We start from the raw sequence: 18,947 nt of genomic DNA, 5'->3' as shown, positions 1-18,947 counted from the left end.
GTCAATAGACAGTTCGATAAAGCCCTGTTCGACATTTTGATAAAACTTCTACTGACATTTCTTTGTGCTTTCCTTCGGAAGTTCTTAAGCCATCTATAGAAACACTGTGGAAAATGTCCTATGGAATATGAGAATTTTCCATGAGAATTCCACAGGATTTTTATTAGAAAGCAGTTAATACGATTCTGTAGGAAAATTCATTTTTTTAATTCAATAATCATTCGTTACAGACGCCATTTTCTTTTTGCGAAAAATTCTATAGCCAGGGCATGAAATATTCCCGGAAACTTTTGGGTTTTTGGATGAAAAGTTTCCATGCTGGAAGTGGCATAACATTCACCTTGGCAGAGAAAAGTTCTTCTCTCGCATGGTGAAATGGTGGTTCTTGTGGTATTGAGAGAGAAAGAGAATTTTACCGTATTTCTTGGCTCTCTGTGGAACACATCCATGGAGACTTCTAACTGCAATCATACGGCTAACCATCCATGTCTTCCTCACACGGGAATAAAAAGACGTAATGTCGTCAGCATCGAGTCATTGTCCATGTTACTCTTGATGGGTGCGCATCTCGTGTGTTCTTGCGCTACATTCTCGAGTTCTTCCCTCGACTAAACACCGCCAATTGCTCAATGTTCTTGCACATCTTCCGTGATTTTTGAATTTTGTGCTTTTTAGAATATTTTCTTCTTTCTCTATTTTTGTTGGTTTTTGTTTTTTTGGATTTTGCCAGAATTATTTTTTTTTTGGTTCGTTTTCCGTGCAAGTGTCCTCGTTCGAGTGGTGGTGAGAAGTGGAGAGTGCAATAGCCACTTGTTGGTCCTGGAAGAGACAATATCAGGTGCGCATCTTTTGGACAAAAGGGAATACCGCAAAAGGGGAAGGCAGTGTTTTTAAGTGCAAAGAAAAGATATTTCCTACCTGGGATTAAGTGACCAAAAAGTGAGCCATTTTCGAGGTCAAGGAGTTCATCGGAGAAATTAAACAAGTAATTCATTTTTTTTTCTCGACATATATACATATATATTTTTTCATACTTCTTTTATTCACACTTAACACTGGTAGCTCTTGATCCATGAGAAGCATAATCCACTTGGGGGAGAAAAGGTAGAATCCGAGGCATTTAACCTCCCATCATCTCTTCCCCAGCTCCTCGAAATTCAAGAACACTTCACACAAGAAAAAAAATAACAATAAAAATTCTCCTATGAATTCAGTTCATTTAACTCTTATGGCTTTCTTGTGAATCTCTGCCGTTTCACATTATATATATAGATATTTTTTTTCCTTCCTCGCATTTCCCCTTCTTGCGCAAAGACTTAACTTTAGCATCTTCCCCAATGCGAGATTGTGCAAAGTGTAATTGTACATTTTACTGACCATTTGCAATGGTCGGCACTTGAACAACAAATAATAACACAAGCCACAGAGATGATGATGCTCCGCGGATATCCATCAGGAAAAAAAGAGAAGCATCATATTCTTGAACTTGTGCACCCTTGAAAAATTTATTATGCACCAATGGTTGAGACATGGAGGTGGTTAAAAAAACACGTCTCACAAGACAATCATGCTACTTCCATTGTGTCTCATTTACAACATCTTCAACATCCCCACAGACAAACATTGATAAGTGCCACTTAGTTTATGGGAAATGGGATTCTCTTCTAGCCAAAGTTCAGCTTTAAATTGAGGCCGGATGAACGTCTTGCTTATTTTGCATTCTCTATCTCATTTCATTTCATTTGAAATTTCTCAACCTTCTACCAAATTTTATTTAACCCTTTAAGGACAATTGGGTCACCCGTGACCCATAGAGAAAATTATTTTTCCTGACTACCCAAAGTTCTTTCTTTCTAATGTTTGTACGTAATCGTGTAGTAGAAGGTTGTACGAATCCAGGATATTTTTTGCAAATCTCTAACTATTTGCTATATCGTCAGTTAAATCAGCATTTGTCGTAACTTCCTTTTGACAACTTTTCAGGAGACGAAATTTTCAGTTCAGCATTATTTTTCTTAAAAATGAGCCCCGAATGCGATACTTTTGAGTCAAAATAATAAAAATGTCACTAATAAACTGTAAGTTAACTTGAGGAAATCTTTATAAAATGATTTAAAAGCTGAGATATTGAGATATATGTTAGAAGAAACACAGTAATATTTTATCGTAACTTGCATCGTTTATAAAGCCCTAACTTCTAATGTATGAAGATCTTGGAAGTTACGACAATTTTCAAAAACACATTATATCAATTTGAATTACTCTAGTGATAATGAGTGCCTTTATTTCACTAAATTAGTCAATTAAACACTGTGGTCCTTGTCACTAAAAGCTTTTATTTCATAAATTTTATTTAATAAAGATTGTGCGCCGCATCGCTTGTTTTGTTTTGAAATAATGAGAGATGGACAGGGATTTTTCCTCACTTTTTTCTCACAAATATCGAATTAAAATGATTTAATGTTGCATTATTCGCACTGTCTTTGGATATATGGAAGAGTTTGCTAAAAAAGTTACGGCAAATGCTGATTAGAGCAAACTTTGTATGAAAATTTGTCGTAACTTCCCCAAAAATGGAAGTTACGACAAATTCTGATAAATTTTTATTAATTAAGGGCACTTACGATAATTTTTGTTTAAAATAATTTTTAATGGACCTATGTTTCTTTTTCTCAAGTGAGTTTAATAAACAAAATTACGCCGATTTTAAATATGTATATATCCCAAAATCGCAAAAATGAAGTTACGACAAATGGTGATTTAACTGGCGATATGCTGCGGTCCGGAAAGAGTTAAATTAAGGCCGGATGAACGTCTTGCTTATTTTGCATTCTTTATCTCATTTCATTTAATTTGAATTTTCTCAACCTTCTACCAAATTTTATTTGAATGAAAAGAAAAATCTGTCGCTTCAATCAACAAATGTCGTAATATTCTTTTTTGAAGAAAAAATTTGAAGTACAGTAGACTCTCTCTCAATCGGGAATATGGGGCAAAATGTCATCCGGTTTAGCGATAGAATTGAGCGTCAAAGCCTTTGTAAATTCCACAAAAAGTGCTCAATTTCAAAGAATCACGATAAAATAGGAAGAACTACAGTGAATTTGAGCAAATTAACTTCATAATTAAACGTGAAAATTGTCAACAAAATTTGTCGTCCGATTGAGAAAGAGCCGATTGAGTGAGAGTCTACTGTAAATGTACTCTTTATAGGGGGAGGTGAGGCAATTTTGAGCTGTGGGGCTACATTGATGCATGATTTTTTTCGGATATTTCTAATGAAAACTGAATTTTAACTCTGATCTAGGGTAAATTAAGCTAATTCAAAACCTGCTCCAAATGGAAATTTTTCGCTACCCTAAATGGAAACGTCATTGTTTTCATCATAAATACAGTACTAAATTATTATATTTTTATATTTTCTATACCACAGTTTCATTATTTAGTTAATTTTGCTCCAAATAAAGCGAAAATCCATTCATATTCACAAATTTTAATTTGTTGATTTCTCAAAAAAAAATTAAAAGTGTACCTTTTCACCATCGAATTTTTCATAGATCGACTGTTGTTTATTCGTTTTGTTTAACACTTATGTCATATTTCTGGCTAATTTTAGTTAAATTCAGTGCTAATCCTTATTGTTAACGGTACGTGAAATTTTCAAATGAAATAATTACCTATTTCGTGAACAAAAAGGGGTTTTCTAAAGTGTCTGCAAATGCTTCAATAGGAAACCCCAGAAATATGATTTTTTTGGAGAGATTTTCTTATTGTTTTAGATGGGAAAGGAGAAAAGACCAGGAAAAAGAACAAATCCTGCACTTAAGAGCAACTTAACAAGGTTTTGAAAGCTTTTCGTTGCGGTTTCACTGTTTGTCTCCAATTAGAAACTTTCCCTTGTCTCCATTTGGATTAATTTGTTTCCAATAGAAGCGTTTTACACTCGTGTATTTTTTTGTATTTAAGAAGTTTTCAAATTATATCTAAAGAATTTTCACTAAACAGTAACATTCTAGAAGAGTCAAGGAGCAAATTTATGTAATTCTCTTCAGAAAAAATATGAACTTAATGTTTTGAATCTTATGTCAAAGTTAAAGCGTCTGGAAATGGTTTTGAATTAGAACATTTACCCTAATGTGTTTATTCTCTTTAAATAAATAAATCAATGAAAAAATCACCTTGTCCCATACTACTCCTGTCTCAAACCTCCCCGGTCGCCCCTATGTTTATGCATATTTAAAGTGTTTAAATAATTTCGTTCGAAAAAAATATATTACTAAATGGCGGACTAATGAATAGTTCATTGGAGCACCTCGTTACAGTACTCTCTAATTGGCGAGAAATCTGCAACTCGTAATTCTTGTTGGCGAAAAAGCAATTTAAAAAAAAAATCAATTCTGAAAGGAGTATTGAAACTAAAAAAATCGTGAAATTGTAACTTTTTTTCAAGGTTTTAAAAAAATACATTTTTGAGACAAAATTTTGACTTTAACATGCTGTAAAAGATAGAAAAATGATTCATGCAAAAATTCATTTATTTTAAGTTTTAATTCTAAAGAGAATAAGCAATTACTCGTTTTATTCGTTCAATAACTCTTTTAGCAATCTTTTCCGACAATTAGAAGGAATTTTAAAAATGATACGTGGAGAAAACGCGCTTTGAAGTTTCGAATATTCATTCGAAAAATACTTCGAATTAGCTACTGATTTTTTTATGGTAGGGGAAGGTTCCCATGCTTCGTAAGCACTAAATTTTCCTATGTTTCTCAATAAATGTGAGTCATCATGCGGAGTCACATTTATCGAGAAACATAGGAAAAAATAGTCATTACGAAGTTTTTTTTAGTGTGATGTTTCTTTAATTATCCCTATCTTGTGCGAAAATTTAGCATGAAAATTCGAAATTGAATTTGAATTCTTTGAAAATCAACGACTTTTTGTGCAAATTGAGTTTCATTTAACTTTGATCCAAGACACTATTGGAAAATCAAACTCTACTTGTGTTTGCACCCACTGTATGTCCCAAAAATACGTAATGACTGAATTAAGGTTATGTTTATATAGAAATCCATATCGGACAAATTTTGTGTCGCTTTATTTGATTTTTTTTTGTTATACACGATCAAATGGAGAATGTTTTACTCCATATTTAATTCAATAATTCAGAGGTGTGCAAAAACCGTTGAAACCGAATTAACGTCAAAATAAGTTTGTTATAGTAGCGTTTTGACCATTGACGTACATGTTTCATTTGACGTTTATTCGGTTTCAACGGTTCTTGCACGCCTCTGATAATTGCCTGGTTATGATCAGAAATCTACCCTTATGCAATAATCAATTATCTCGTACAACACACCATTTCTCCCTAATCCGAGACACTTTTCCCAAACTGCTAAAATTTTTGGTATATTCTCAAATTCCCTTATAAAAATATTTCCCAACTCCCAAGAACGTCCAGTGACATTGACTTTGTCATGGAAGAACAATTGTTGTGACAATGAATCTCACATATAATTAGACTTGTCTGTGGTTCATATTGAAGATTGACACCGAGTGACTCGTTCAAGGGAAGAACTTCTTTCAATTTTTTCTGCACAGAATCACACCAACTTGTTAAGAAATTACAGCTATGAAAAAATTAAGATTGACGTCAGATTTTTTTCTTCTTATTGTTCTTCATCAATTTTGATGCAGATCTACCCTGCCATAGTTGCATGATAAATGCATATATAGGGAGATGACGCCTTGTGATCAGTTATGTTATATTCTTTCCCTATCTTCAATTTCCACGTATCTCACACGGATTCCACGGTGGAGACTTTCAAGAATACATAAAAAGAGAGGAGAGAAAATTCTTAAACCTATTCTCATCCACTCCCCTTGTACCTTCTGAAAATTATCCAGTCACGCTATTATTTCACTGTATATTTTTGATATTATCAACTTCTTCTCATTTTTTTTTCACTTCTCTCTCTCTCTCTCATCTTCAACACTAACACATATAGAGTTAACATAAAATAACTGTCGTACTATCATATTCTCCTCATCTCAATATGCATTGAAGATGAGACTGGTTGCCATCTCCAAGAAAAATCATCCTCCATATCGTGTCTCACCAACATAAGAGACTCTCCTCCAGTGGAAATGAGACGAGATTCAGTGCACTGTGTTTAGCTGTTTTTACGGTTCATAACATCGTGAGACATTCCATCTCACCCAATCTCATCTTCTCTGACTTCTCCTCTTATATGCCCAGAAAGACAATCATTCGCGCAAGATACGCCAAATGATTCTGGGAGATACTATATGCTTGGAAAAGTTTCCCGGCACAATTTAAAATTATACAAATCATGGCTCCAGATTTGACACACTTGTTAAAGAATACGAGAAGTTTGTTTAGAGAACATTAGAAAATCTATGTATATCATGCGTAATTATTCTTCTGGGAATGATACCCTTCAATGAAGATCATTGGGCAGAAACAAATAGATATTAATGACTTTTTTTTAATGTTCAAACATTAAAAAAAATGAAATGAAACTTAAAATCTGATATCTGAAACCGTTTGGTCTCTATACACAGAAAAAAATACTTTGTAAAAATGTTCGTAAATTTTGTGAATTCCTATGGGGGAATTACAAAATGCTCGTGAATCGTATAACCCACAAACATGTTCGTAAAAGTTTGTACTTTTTCACAAATATTGTTCGTAATATGATTAACCCATTCCTTACCATTGTATTATACATCATACGCAAATTGAGTGATTTTTGATGATTTATTTCTGGGCAATTTTTATCCGAATTGCTGTCGGGAATGGATTTTTAGTAACGTTAGTTATTCAGTTACTTGACAAAAATAGTCCGACAGAGATGAAAATACATTTTGTTATTATTTTCTTGCTTCGCGGAAGGTCAGGCAAAATTTTTGCTCAAAATGGCGGACGGAAAATACGACATCTCGTCGAATTTGTTAAAATTGGCTTCTTTCCTCTTTCCTGATTTGAATTCTAGTTGCCAATTGGTGTTCTTGGATAGTTACTCTATCTAAAGCAATAGAGTTTGTAATGAATTAATGCACAGAATTTAAATTCAGTGACCGTTAAGACGTGTGTTTGACAGAGGCTCCCCGCGCCCCCATATGAGATAAAAAATTTTTCTTTTCAAAAAATTCATCTACTAATCTGTAGGAAACTACTCCCAAAATATGAACATTCTATCTGAAGTATTTCTGGTACATTGACTGAATGGGTTAAATGACGAGCATTTTTTGTACTTTTACAAACATTTGTTCGTAAATGTTCGACAAAAAAATGTTCGTAAAATTTTGTCATTTGTTCGTAAATGCTTCTTTTCCTGTCAAACATTTTACGAACATTTACGAACAAATGTTTGTAAAAGTACAAAAAATGTTTGTCAAATGATCATTTTACGAACAATGTTTGTGAAAAAGTACAAACTATTACGAACATGTTTGTGGGTTATACGATTCACGAGCATTTTGTAATTCCCCCAAAGGAATTCACAAAATTTACGAACATTTTTACAAAATATTTTTTTCTGTGAAATGACGCCATCAGACCTGACATCTATAATACGGACTTTAGATCTAAAGCTGTCTTTAAACTAGAGATTTAGCCCACTTCCCGAATGTCTTAGAATCCTAAATTGCGAGAAATTTAATTTAATAATCCAATCCTAAGATAAATTTTTCCAAAAACTCGTCATTAATAAGGAATTAGATCAGTCAAACCATATAGCTAAGTCTTAGGTCTGAAGCCCGTATAAGGCTAATGCTCAACAACTCAGTAGTAGATTCTGAAATTTGAAACATTCGGGAACAAGGTTAAACCTCTAACCTGATATAATCACAGTAAACAGACTGGGCCTTTGGCTTTTTTCATTGCTTTTCGAAGAAGCAACGGAAATGTCAATATGACGCCTTCATTGCTTTCGAATCTGGAACTTAGTGCACTCAGCGCCTCTAGCGTAGAAAAAAAGTGTCAAAGATGAGAAATATTTTCAGATCTTCAAAAGCAATGTCCTTCACATTATTCACATGTATTTTATATTAAACTTTAATTTTACTAGGGTAAATTAAGCTAATTCAAAACCTGCTTCAAATGGAAATTTTTTGCTACTCCAAATGGAAAGGTCATTGTTTTCATGATAAATACAGTACTTAATTAATTATATTTATATATTTTCTATAAATCAGTCTCATTATTTAGTTAATTTTGCTTCAAATAAAGCGAAAATCCATTCATATTCACAAATTTTAATTTGTTAATTTCTCGGAAAAATTAAAAGTGTACCTTTTTACCATCGAATTTTTCATCGATCGACCATGTTTTCCAATGAAAAACACATTGAGGTGATTATTGTTTATTCGTTTTGTTTAACATTTATGTCATATTACTGGCTAATTTTAGTTAAATTAAGTGCTAATCTTTATTGTTAACGGTACGTGAAGTTTTCAAATGAAATAATTACCTATTTCGTGAACAAAAAGGGTTTTTCTGAAGTGTCTGCAAATGTTTCAATAGGAAACCCCGGAAATATATTTTTTGGAGAGATTTTCTGATTGTTTTAGATGGGAAAGGAGAAAAGCCCAGGAATAAGAACAAATCATGCACTCAAGAGCAACTCAAAAAGGTTTTGGAAGCCTTTCGTCGCGATTTCAGTTACACTGTTTGTCTCCAATTAGAAACTTTCCCTTGTCTCCATTTGGATTAATATGTTTCCAATAAAAGCATTTTACGCTCGCGTATTTTTCTTGTATTTAAGAAGTTTTCAAATCATATCTAAAGAATTTTCACTAAACTGTAACATTTTAGAAGAGTCAAGGAGCAAATTTATGTAATTCTCTTCAGAAAAAATATGAACTTAATGTTTTGAATCTTATGTCAAAGTTAAAGCGTCTGGAAATGGTTTTGAATTAGAACATTTACCCTAATGTGTTTATTCTCTTTAAATAAATTGGAAAAGTTTTCACGAGGAGTTTATTTCTAAGTACTCCTCTGTTTTGGTTTCTCCTCACATTAGCTGAACAAAATAATGATCGATAAAATTTTGAACATTTTTCGAATATTGAATTTAATATTCGAAAATTGACAAACACTGTGATATGGAACTGCCAAAAAAATAACAATTGACCTGTTATGTTTTTTAGTCTTATGGCCTCTACACATTGGGAGCAATTTTTGTCAAAAATTGCTTTTTTTAAGGAAATTCCCTGCAGCGTTATAGGAGGAAACGTCAAATTTCTGTCAAAAACGCAATTTTTGACGAAAATTACTCCCAATGTGTAGACACCTTTAGTTAGAAGTGTTTACTTTTGGCAAATTTTACTAATATATCACTTTCCTTTTAAAGAATATTGTTTCATAGAACATAAAACACATCAAAGCATATAAAAGCAATGACCATGTAGAACAATCCAGTCTGTTCGCTGTAAATATCGCTCTCCTTGGAAATTTATTTAAAAAATTATTCATTTTGAAAATTTCAAAACCCTCCTCTTCTTAAATAAACAAAAAATCAAGATGGCAAATCTGTCAAATGTATTGAAATGAAATCTCAATATCCAAGACACAAACCGTGTGGAATTCAAGATTTGCAATTCTAGAAAAAATACATTTTAAGATTTTCGTTAAATAATTTGTTTCGTTTTCGTTAAATAATTTCAAGAAATTTTCAGAGGTTATTAAAATTTTTAATCTTCTAACAATTTAAATTAAAGAGTTTCATAAGCAATTCGGTGTTGATGATTTGTGACTTTAGATAAATTGCATATTGAATAGCCCTCAATTCTGAGACCAAGATCAAGAACGGTCCAAAATTTTGTATTCTGAAATCGAAAAATCAAAAAATAAAGATGTCAAATCTGTCAAAAATCTTAGAATCTTGAAATCTAAGACACAAACCGTATGTGACACGTCAAATTCATCGAACATTTTGAAGAGATCCACAAAGAATTTCCTCTAAATTATAAACATTTTCGTGATAAAGAGTTCAAAAAGGACAATAATTCAAAAAATACAATATATTGCTATCTAATTTAATCAAAATGGTGCATATTCTGAGATGTATGTATCAAAGTACAACAATCTGAGAGCAATTACAAAACAATCACGTCCGCAAAACAATCATTTCAAGGTTTACCACGGATCAAAAATTTTTATTTACGCTTTCTGTATGGATGATTATTATTATCTCTTATACATATTTCATAAGTATAACATTAATTTTAATAATTTTTAAAAAGAAATTTCAACAAGTTCAGAAGGGAAATAAAGATATTTGTCAGAAGTGACGCTTCGTTAAGTGTGGAAAATCATAAAAACTTCGTTCTTAGCTAAGGAATCTTAAGTTCCACAAAGGCATTGCGTTGGAATATGAAATTTTGATCTTCGAGTATTTGACAGCTTAAATTTTGATCTTGATCTTGGTCTCAGAATTGAAGTAAATGTTGGGTAGTGCAATGGGTTCTAATCAAATTACAAAGAGCAATTATGAAAATCAATAAATTAATTGATCGAAATTCATGATATTCATATTCATAATATATTCATGATATTATGATATTCAAGGCAATTTTATTCGCTTTTGCCAAATATTCTAACTCTAAAACACTCTTAGATTCCGCCGCATGCTCCGTAAACCAAGTACTTATTTTTCGTTCGAATTTCGAAGTGTCATGAATGTCACTTGAGGAGAATATTAAAGCAATGCCGCACATGACGTTCCCATTAAATACTTCCCTATACAAAATCATTTAGCCCTTTTAGGACTTTGTTCGAAAATTCAATTCGAATTTTCGAATATCAATTACATTTTGTCCGAAATCCCTTTCCAGTGGAGACACTTTCAGAATAGAAAAGAGCACTAACGATACTTTTGATTAGGCGGATACGCCTTGAAATTTTACCTCTCAAGCTTCGTTTCAAAATTCGAAAAATCATCTCTGTAAATGTCAAATTGTGTCCAGTAGGGGAAATCAGTCAGGAAATATCTGACAATGCAATAATGACAAATTTCATTCAAATCTCAAGAGAGCTTTTTCGAAACAGTTATAATATAATAAATTACATATTTCGGGAAATTGTAATGACAATGGATTTTATAAAATAAATCGTACTGTGTTTGCAAAATATCACCAAGGAGATTTCAATAAAATATCTATGACTTTCGAAGTACATTTTTTAAATTCTCTAATTTCGAAAATCTCTTTGAACCTCAAGAATGTCTCTCTTTGGCTTTTTAAATAAATCTTCGAATCTTTCAAACTACTTGTGAATGGTAAGAATCAGTTTTTCGGAAAAGCTCTGCTGAGATTCTAACACAATTTGTTATATGGCATGGCCAGACTGGTACAGAATTCTCTTACAGGTTTCAACACCCAGAGATTTTTGTTGTCTAAAAATATTATAGGTAAAAGGCAATGTCGTTGATGTTCGAAAAACTTAAGGTGAATTTCGAAATTTCACATTAAAATTTTAAGGCAAACTGTCAAAAATTTATGCAATATTACATTATAAGGAATTGTCAATATTCACTGATTCTGATTATCTTTTATTTTAATTACACTGATTCTTAACAAAGTGACACTGTTGACAGTTCGAATTTCGAAAAGAAAATCACATGAACTATTTTGCGGAATGGGGACATTTAAACGTTTGTTGGATAATATATTTTAAAATATCCTAAACATGATTTTCGAATTGTCAGAGGCCGAAATCCCTATTTTTCTTGGCCTCTGTCCCTGGTGATCACAGAACTGTTATTTTCTCAAAATTTACCATTTTTACAATTTCCCGAAAAAGATCATCTGGAGGACAGGAGGAAGTTGTTAAATATTTCATTTTCGAAAAATTATTCTGCATTATTTCTTTTTAATATTTCTTTTGTTAATCATTCCCAGAAGATTTTTTTTTTGAAGATAATTTGTGATTTAAATTTGCTTTACAGCTTTTGATGCTCTTTAGAATTGTTTATTTCTGAATGCCGTTTGTACTGAGAATAAAATTTTATATAACGACTTAATTTCTTATTTCGAGTTTGATATTTTATTGCTTCGTTTTTTAAAAGAAGATCCAACTAACTGATAAAATGAATTAAGTGAAGAAAAAGAAAGACCTTTCGCAGTGTTAAATGTTTTGCAGGGAAAATTGCAAGAACACAAATATATTAGTCTTGTCTTGAGGTCTTGTATGGTACCCCAATGGAGAGTGTTCCATGAATTAATGGTAAGAAATAAATGTTGCACAAAACTCTCTCGGAAGATCTAATGATACAACAAATAACACAGTGAAATAAATATATATCCTCAATATTCTCATTTGAAGTTCTCTTTTCCTAAGCACATCTCGAAGATAAATTGACCTCATCGAAGTGTTCTATTGGCAAATATTCTCTTCTTTTGCTACAGCAATCATTGCTGTATGCTAAAGCAATGCTATCAAAAAAATCTATCGAGAAGTCAATTTGCATGATACTTTGCTCGTTTTCTTTCTCTCTCTCTCTCTCTCTCTCCAACAAACAACTTCTTCCTGGTACCATTTTTAAATGAACTCAATAAAATCGTGAAAATTATTACACTTACGATTGCTGTTGATTCAACCGTCGCGTCGTCAATTGGGAGAAGTTTCTTTTTTTTCTTTCTTGAAAAGATCAATTCTTTTCCCAATTTGGACAAAAATTTTCTTGAATCGGGAGAGAGTGGCAAAATCCCGGAATTGAAAACACCTCACAGATGGAGGATTTTGTGATAAAATGCAAAGTGAAGGAACTTCCCAGCAAATGGTCAGTGATCTGAGGCGACTCTCAGTCGCTTCAGCAGTCTCCTGGGTGAAGCCTTAAAAGGGGTTGGCAGCCTTTCACTCCCATTCTCTTCCCATATTTTTCCAAACACAACACTCTTCTTCCTCTAATCCCCATTGAATACTGCCATTTTTTCTTCTTCTCCATCCTCTTCCTCAAAATGTACATCTCCCATTGTTCGCATCCTCCTTGGTGTCGCCATCATCTCACACAAGTTATTGTACCTGCAAAAGGTGACAAAAGAGAAAAAAAAATTGATCCATTAGGTAGCACTGAAAATATTTCCATGTGCGCCTTCTTCTATACAAATAATTTCTTATGACACGCTTGAAAAATAAACACTTTTGCTCACAATTCACCAATTATGCTCTTCATGTTCTCTCATCCATCGTGTTTCCTTCTTCTGCACATCATATTTTTTATTATTATTAATCATTGAGCAATTTTTCATCTGTTTTTGCCTTCTCAATTGTTGAACAAATGAGACTCCTTCATCCACTCAGAACTCAATTATTGATACATCGTGATGAGAAAGGGCTAATGATAAAATATGTAACGAGTATTTTAGAAGTAGCAGAAAGTGCAAAAAGCTGCTACAAATTCTTGATTTTAGACAAAATTGAAGTATTTCCCGAAATATTTTAACCGTTAATATTTTAGCACAGGCATGTACTAAACTAATTTTACCGATTGAAGATAATATCAGAAAGTAAGATAATAGAGAACACGTTACAATTTTTCGTATAATAAAAGTAAATAAAATCATTTCGTGTATAGCTTATAATTTAGCACAGACATGTGCTAAAATAATTCATGACAGACTGAAGAAAATGTCAGACAATTAGATAAAATACAATGCATTTTTTGTTATTTCATTTTTTTATAACAAAAATAAATTAAATTATGTTGCGTAGAGTCAATAATTTAGCACAGACAAGTATTTTAGAAGCAGTAGTAAGTGCAAAAAGCTGCTACAAATTCCTGATTTTAGACACAATTGAAGAATTTTCCGAAAATTAAAAAAAAAAACATACATCATTTCATTCAGTTAATATTTTAGCACAGGCATGTACTAAAATAAGTATTGACCGATTGAGCATAATATCAGAAAGTAAAATAAGAGAGAACACGTTACAATTTTTCGTATAATAAAAATAAAAAAAATTATTTCATGTAGAGCTAATAATTAAGAACAGGCATGTTCTAAAATAATTCGTGACAGATTGTCGCACTCACTTTAGAATTAAGTGAAAAACAAAATTATATAGTCAGTTACAGAATGTAAATTCTTTTGACATCAAAATAAACATATCAATCTATCTATAAAATACGATTCATATTTTATTATTTTTTTTTTATAACAAAAATAAAAAAATTTTGCGTAGTCAATAATTTACCACAGATAAGTATTTTAGAAGAAGTAGTAAGTACAACGAGCTGCTACAAACTCCTTATTTGAGACAAAATTAAAGTTCTATCCAAGTTTCAAAAAATAAACTTAAGAATCGTTTCAAGATCCTAAAATAACAATATACCGTGTAGTTAATATTTTGGCACACGCATGTACTAAAACTAAAATAAGTATTGACAGATTTAGGAGCACATCAGAAAATAAGGTAAAATAAACTTTTTCTTTCAATTTTTCGTGTGATAAAAATAAATAAAATTATTTTGTGTAGAGCAAATAATTTAGCACAGACAAGTATTTTAGAAGCAGCAGTAAGTGCAACAAGCTGCTACAAATTCCTGATTTTAGGCAAAATTGAACTCTTTCTTTGCAAAAAAAAATTAGAAGAACATTTTCGTTTGAAAATCCTAGTTTTTTTTGTTTTAATTAGTTTCAAAAATATACAATATTTCGTGCAGTTAATATTTCAGCACAGACATGTACTAAAACTAAAATAAGTATTGACAAATTGAGGAAAATATCAGTATAGGTTTGGTAAAATAGAATATATTTTTTAATGTTAGATTTTTTCGTATAATAAGAAAAATCATTTCGTAAAGAGTTAATAATAATTTAGCACAAGGCATGTGCTAAAATTAATAGTGACAAATTGAGGAAACTGTCAGACGAGTAGATAAAAAAATATATCGCGGCAGATTGAGGAAAATATCAGTCAACTAGATAAAATACTACATTTTTTTTTAATATTCTTAATTTTTTGATTAATAATAAAACTAAGTTTTTTTTGCGAAGAGCTAATAATTTAGCACAGTCATGTACTAAAATAAATCGTGACAAAATAAGGAAAATGTTGAACAATTAGATAAAACATTTAACATTTTTTTTTTAAATACTTCTTTATAAATACAAATTCTGAAAGTAATAAAAATAATTTGCCTAGAATTAACAATTTAGCACAGGTTTGTACTAAATCACACCGAAGCAGGTTGAGTAAAATATCAAACAAATAAACATTCATTAACAGAAATTACAAGTGCAAATTTATTCAGCTAAACTTTAATTATACATTGGGTATTACGTTCTCTTTCTTTTATATATTAATTACCTTGTACTAAAAAATACAATTGACTAATATTCAATTGTAGAGGAGACCGGAGATCAATCTACCAACAAATTGTCTTTATGGGAAAATATGCTTTAATAAGATTGATATTTCAGTAAAAAGGATAATGTGACTCTAATTTGAATAAATAGGGTACAGTCTCAATAACCTTGAATAGTTAGTCCAAAGGATTTTTCAAGGTCAAAGATCTAATTCATAAAAGAGACATATTTTCTCATTTAACTGATCAATAAACTACGATTCATTTGAAAGGTTTTAGAAAACTCATCAAACTAAACCGGTTACAAGAAATAAAGGATCCGATCCAGTACTTTATTGTTATTTTGAGAGTTTTGGTTATTTTAACTAGTTAAACCTAAAATAAGCCTTGAGGTAAAGACTCAACCTCTTTGAAAAAAAATTACGAAGATAAGGTGTTCTTTTTCTTCACACTCCTCTTTTTTATTCTCTTCCATAGTCTACTTTTTCTCTTCGCTCTTCGGAAATAGCGAGGAAATATCTTGAATGACTTAAGGTTATACGTGGTTTCTTTCATTTCGAAGAATGACCTTGAATTACTCCCAATAACATTTTTCCCAAGATCAAGAAATAAAACAGCTGCAAAGACCGTGTATTTCTATTGATTTTGATAAAATTGGATGCTTTGGAAAGGTCTTGGAATCCCTTACTTTTATTACCTTACCCTTAAGGCCTTTTCACATTTGGAGTAGTTTTCGTCGAAAATCGCTTTTTTTGAGGAAATTGCTTACAGTGCTGTATGTGCAAACGTCAAAATTTTTGACGAAAATTGCTCTCAATGTATCAAAGGCCTTTATTCATAACTTAAGGTCATACGTGATTTCCTCCATTTCGGAGAATGATCCTGAATTACTCTCAATATCAATTTTTCAAGGTTAAAAGTTAAACACCTCCAAGGACCGTGTATCTATCGATTTCGATAAACTCATATTCATTGGAAAGGTTTTGGAATCCCTTACTCTTATTACCTTACTCTTAAGGTCTTTACACATTGGGAGTAATTTCGTTAAAAAGCGCTTGCAGTGTTGTATGTGCAAATGTCAAAATTTTGTCAAAAAAGAAATTTTTGACAAAATAGAAAGATATTCTATTTTGACAAAATAGAAAAAAAGAAATTTTTGACAAAATAGCCTAAGGTCAAACGTGATTTCTTCCATTTCGGAAAATGACCTTGATTTCTCCCTATAACATTTTTTCAAGGTCAAAAGTTAAACAGCTCCCAAGACCGTGTATCTCTACCGATTTTGATAAATTTGGATTCATTGGAAAGGTCTTTTAATCCCTTACAAGTCTGAAATGTTTCCAATAGTTTATACATCGGGAATGGGGGTTTATTAGAATCAATAAGCAATGTTTAAGACTTTTTTTTACTCAAATAACATGACTAACCCTGTGGCCTTCCTGAACCTCTTTCAACCTCAACATCTTCTGCTTTGCCTTTTCTTGGAAATAAATCTCAAAAAGTGTGAGAGACCATGGAAAAATTCTAACGATTAGCATGAACCCTTCCATACCAATCGACAACCAAACATTTTCCTCTCTCTCACCTGTGCGAGAGGCAACATAGTAGAAAAACATATGTAAAAGATACACAACATAGTCATTGAAGGGTTCATTGAACTTGGGTGCTGCAAGAGATGCAGGTAACACTTAAACTGATTCACCGTTTTCGTATCGTTGGTACGCTTGTATTTGCCCTGTGCACATGTGAAAGAGTGTGAGAAAACGGTATTGAAATGACCTGGAATGTGCTAAATTTTTCGTCTTATGTTCGATTCCATCTCTCTGACCCATAAACCTCACGCCCAAAATCTTCCCCATGGCACACCTTGCACCTCTCTTGCAATCTCGCGAGTCCAGCGATCACTGATCCCCTTCCGACTTGGCACTGCCTCACGATCGATCCCATTTAAATTTGCATAACGTGCTTCACGTGGGTGCTCGAGTGACGTCACTCGGGTCAAATCCAACCACAGAAGAATTTATATGCCATAAATCACAAAGTGAAAAACTCTTGTGACATACTCTCTATTTATCACAAGACCCCAATTATTTTCCGGTATGAAGCAAAAGACCGAAAAAAAAAGTAGAATCTATTTACACCATTACCCGCATTTCGACCAACACTTTTCCTCCATGGCATTTTTTTATTGTGTGCACAGAGAAAGTCATCTCATTTTTTTGGCAATAAACTGTCATAAACGACAATATTTACAGGCTTCCTTATATGCATAAAATTGTGGTTTTAATCTTTCTCTATTGCCCCACCATCAACAAACATCCAACAGATTTCCTGCGCGCTTTTGATACTGACAGAGATGTGATCATAAAAAAAGAGGAAATTCATTCTGCAAAATTAATGTACATCTTCAAACTCAAAGCTGAGAATTAAGCATAAAGAACTGTAAGCATAAAAGATTCATGACGGAATTGCTAAAAAAAAATACACAAGTTAATGCGTGAAGAGAAATTGAAGAATTTCATCCATAATCTATTAGCATTTCAGAACAATAACTTTAAATTAGTTTAGAAAGTCTTTGGACTTTCTAAATTTTATTTCTAAATTCTAATTTCTTTCTTGAAGCTTACAAAATATCCTCATTACGCGAGTAAATAACCTCGAAAACAAAATATTATCGTTATAAGTGTTATAAGTCATATTTTATGCATTTGAGTGAAATTATACGTCTTTGTATAATTCTATTGTACTTAAAAAGCAATATTCTTAATTTAATGGTGCTATTCCAATGAAAAATTAAAAGGGGAAATCTTTCTTCTGAAGATTACTTTTCTTTAGAACATGACTGTTCTCAAGTGCTTCTGCATAGTCGATATTTCCTTGCAATGGTTCCTGTCGCGACTATTCGGTGGTTTTTGAACACGACGAGAGAACTGAGGAAAATAGTGGGGACACATAAATTTGATAAAAGTACTATTCCAATGAGAAATGAACATGTTTCTTTTAGTACTTTGCTATACTCAACTGCTTCTGCATTATCGACTTTTTGTGTTGGTCAAACAGTCGTTAGAGGAACCAATACAGTAGACTCTCTCTTAATCGGGAATATGAGGCAAAATGTCATGCAAACTATCGAGAGATTCGGGGGTCAAAGTCATTGTAAGTTCCACAAAAAGCGCTCAATTATAAAGAATCATGATAAAATAAGAGGAACTAGGGTAACGTGTGGTATTTCTGGACAAGGTGCTTTTCAGGACATAATATGGGTATTTCTGGACACAGCAAAAATCCTCTAAATCAGAGGTGTGCAAGAAACCGTTGAAACCGAATTAACGTCAAATGAAACATGTACGTCAATGGTCAAAACGCTACTAAACAAACTTATGTTGACGTTAATTCGGTTTCAACGGTTTCTTGCACACCTCTGCTCTAAATATTTGTTTTCTTATTATTTTTTAGGTTTTATATGAAATTTTAAGCTCTTTATGTATCAGACAAACATAAAACTTCTGAAATTATATTTAATTTAAAGTGTGAAATACGCATGAATTGTATCACATTCCACTTTTTGCAAAACCTTCAGTGTGGTCAATTTTGCAGATGTCAACACAAAGTGCT

General features: G+C 32.1%; 2 protein-coding genes across 3 annotated transcripts in view; one reads left to right on the top strand and one right to left on the bottom strand.

The window, feature by feature from the left end:
- The first annotated feature begins 302 nt into the window (after window positions 1-302).
- The window catches only part of LOC129803665 (uncharacterized), a 43,401-nt gene continuing 24,756 nt past the window's right edge, over window positions 303-18,947 (top strand). Inside the window, exon 1 of the mRNA XM_055850386.1 lies at window positions 303-985. The gene's annotated coding sequence lies outside the window, so the exon portion shown is untranslated. The remainder of the gene's footprint in view (window positions 986-18,947) is intronic.
- Window positions 12,041-18,947, bottom strand: part of LOC129803662 (histone-lysine N-methyltransferase EHMT2) — a 50,581-nt gene continuing 43,674 nt past the window's right edge. For both annotated transcript variants that reach the window (XM_055850381.1, XM_055850382.1), the window contains one exon: window positions 12,041-13,045. The gene's annotated coding sequence lies outside the window, so the exon portion shown is untranslated. The remainder of the gene's footprint in view (window positions 13,046-18,947) is intronic.

Source organism: Phlebotomus papatasi, chromosome 2 (genome assembly GCF_024763615.1).
Source record: "Phlebotomus papatasi isolate M1 chromosome 2, Ppap_2.1, whole genome shotgun sequence".
Lineage (NCBI taxonomy): Eukaryota > Metazoa > Arthropoda > Insecta > Diptera > Psychodidae > Phlebotomus > Phlebotomus papatasi.
The sequence above is the reverse complement of the archived record's forward strand: the minus strand, read 5'-3'. Positions and strand labels throughout refer to the sequence as shown.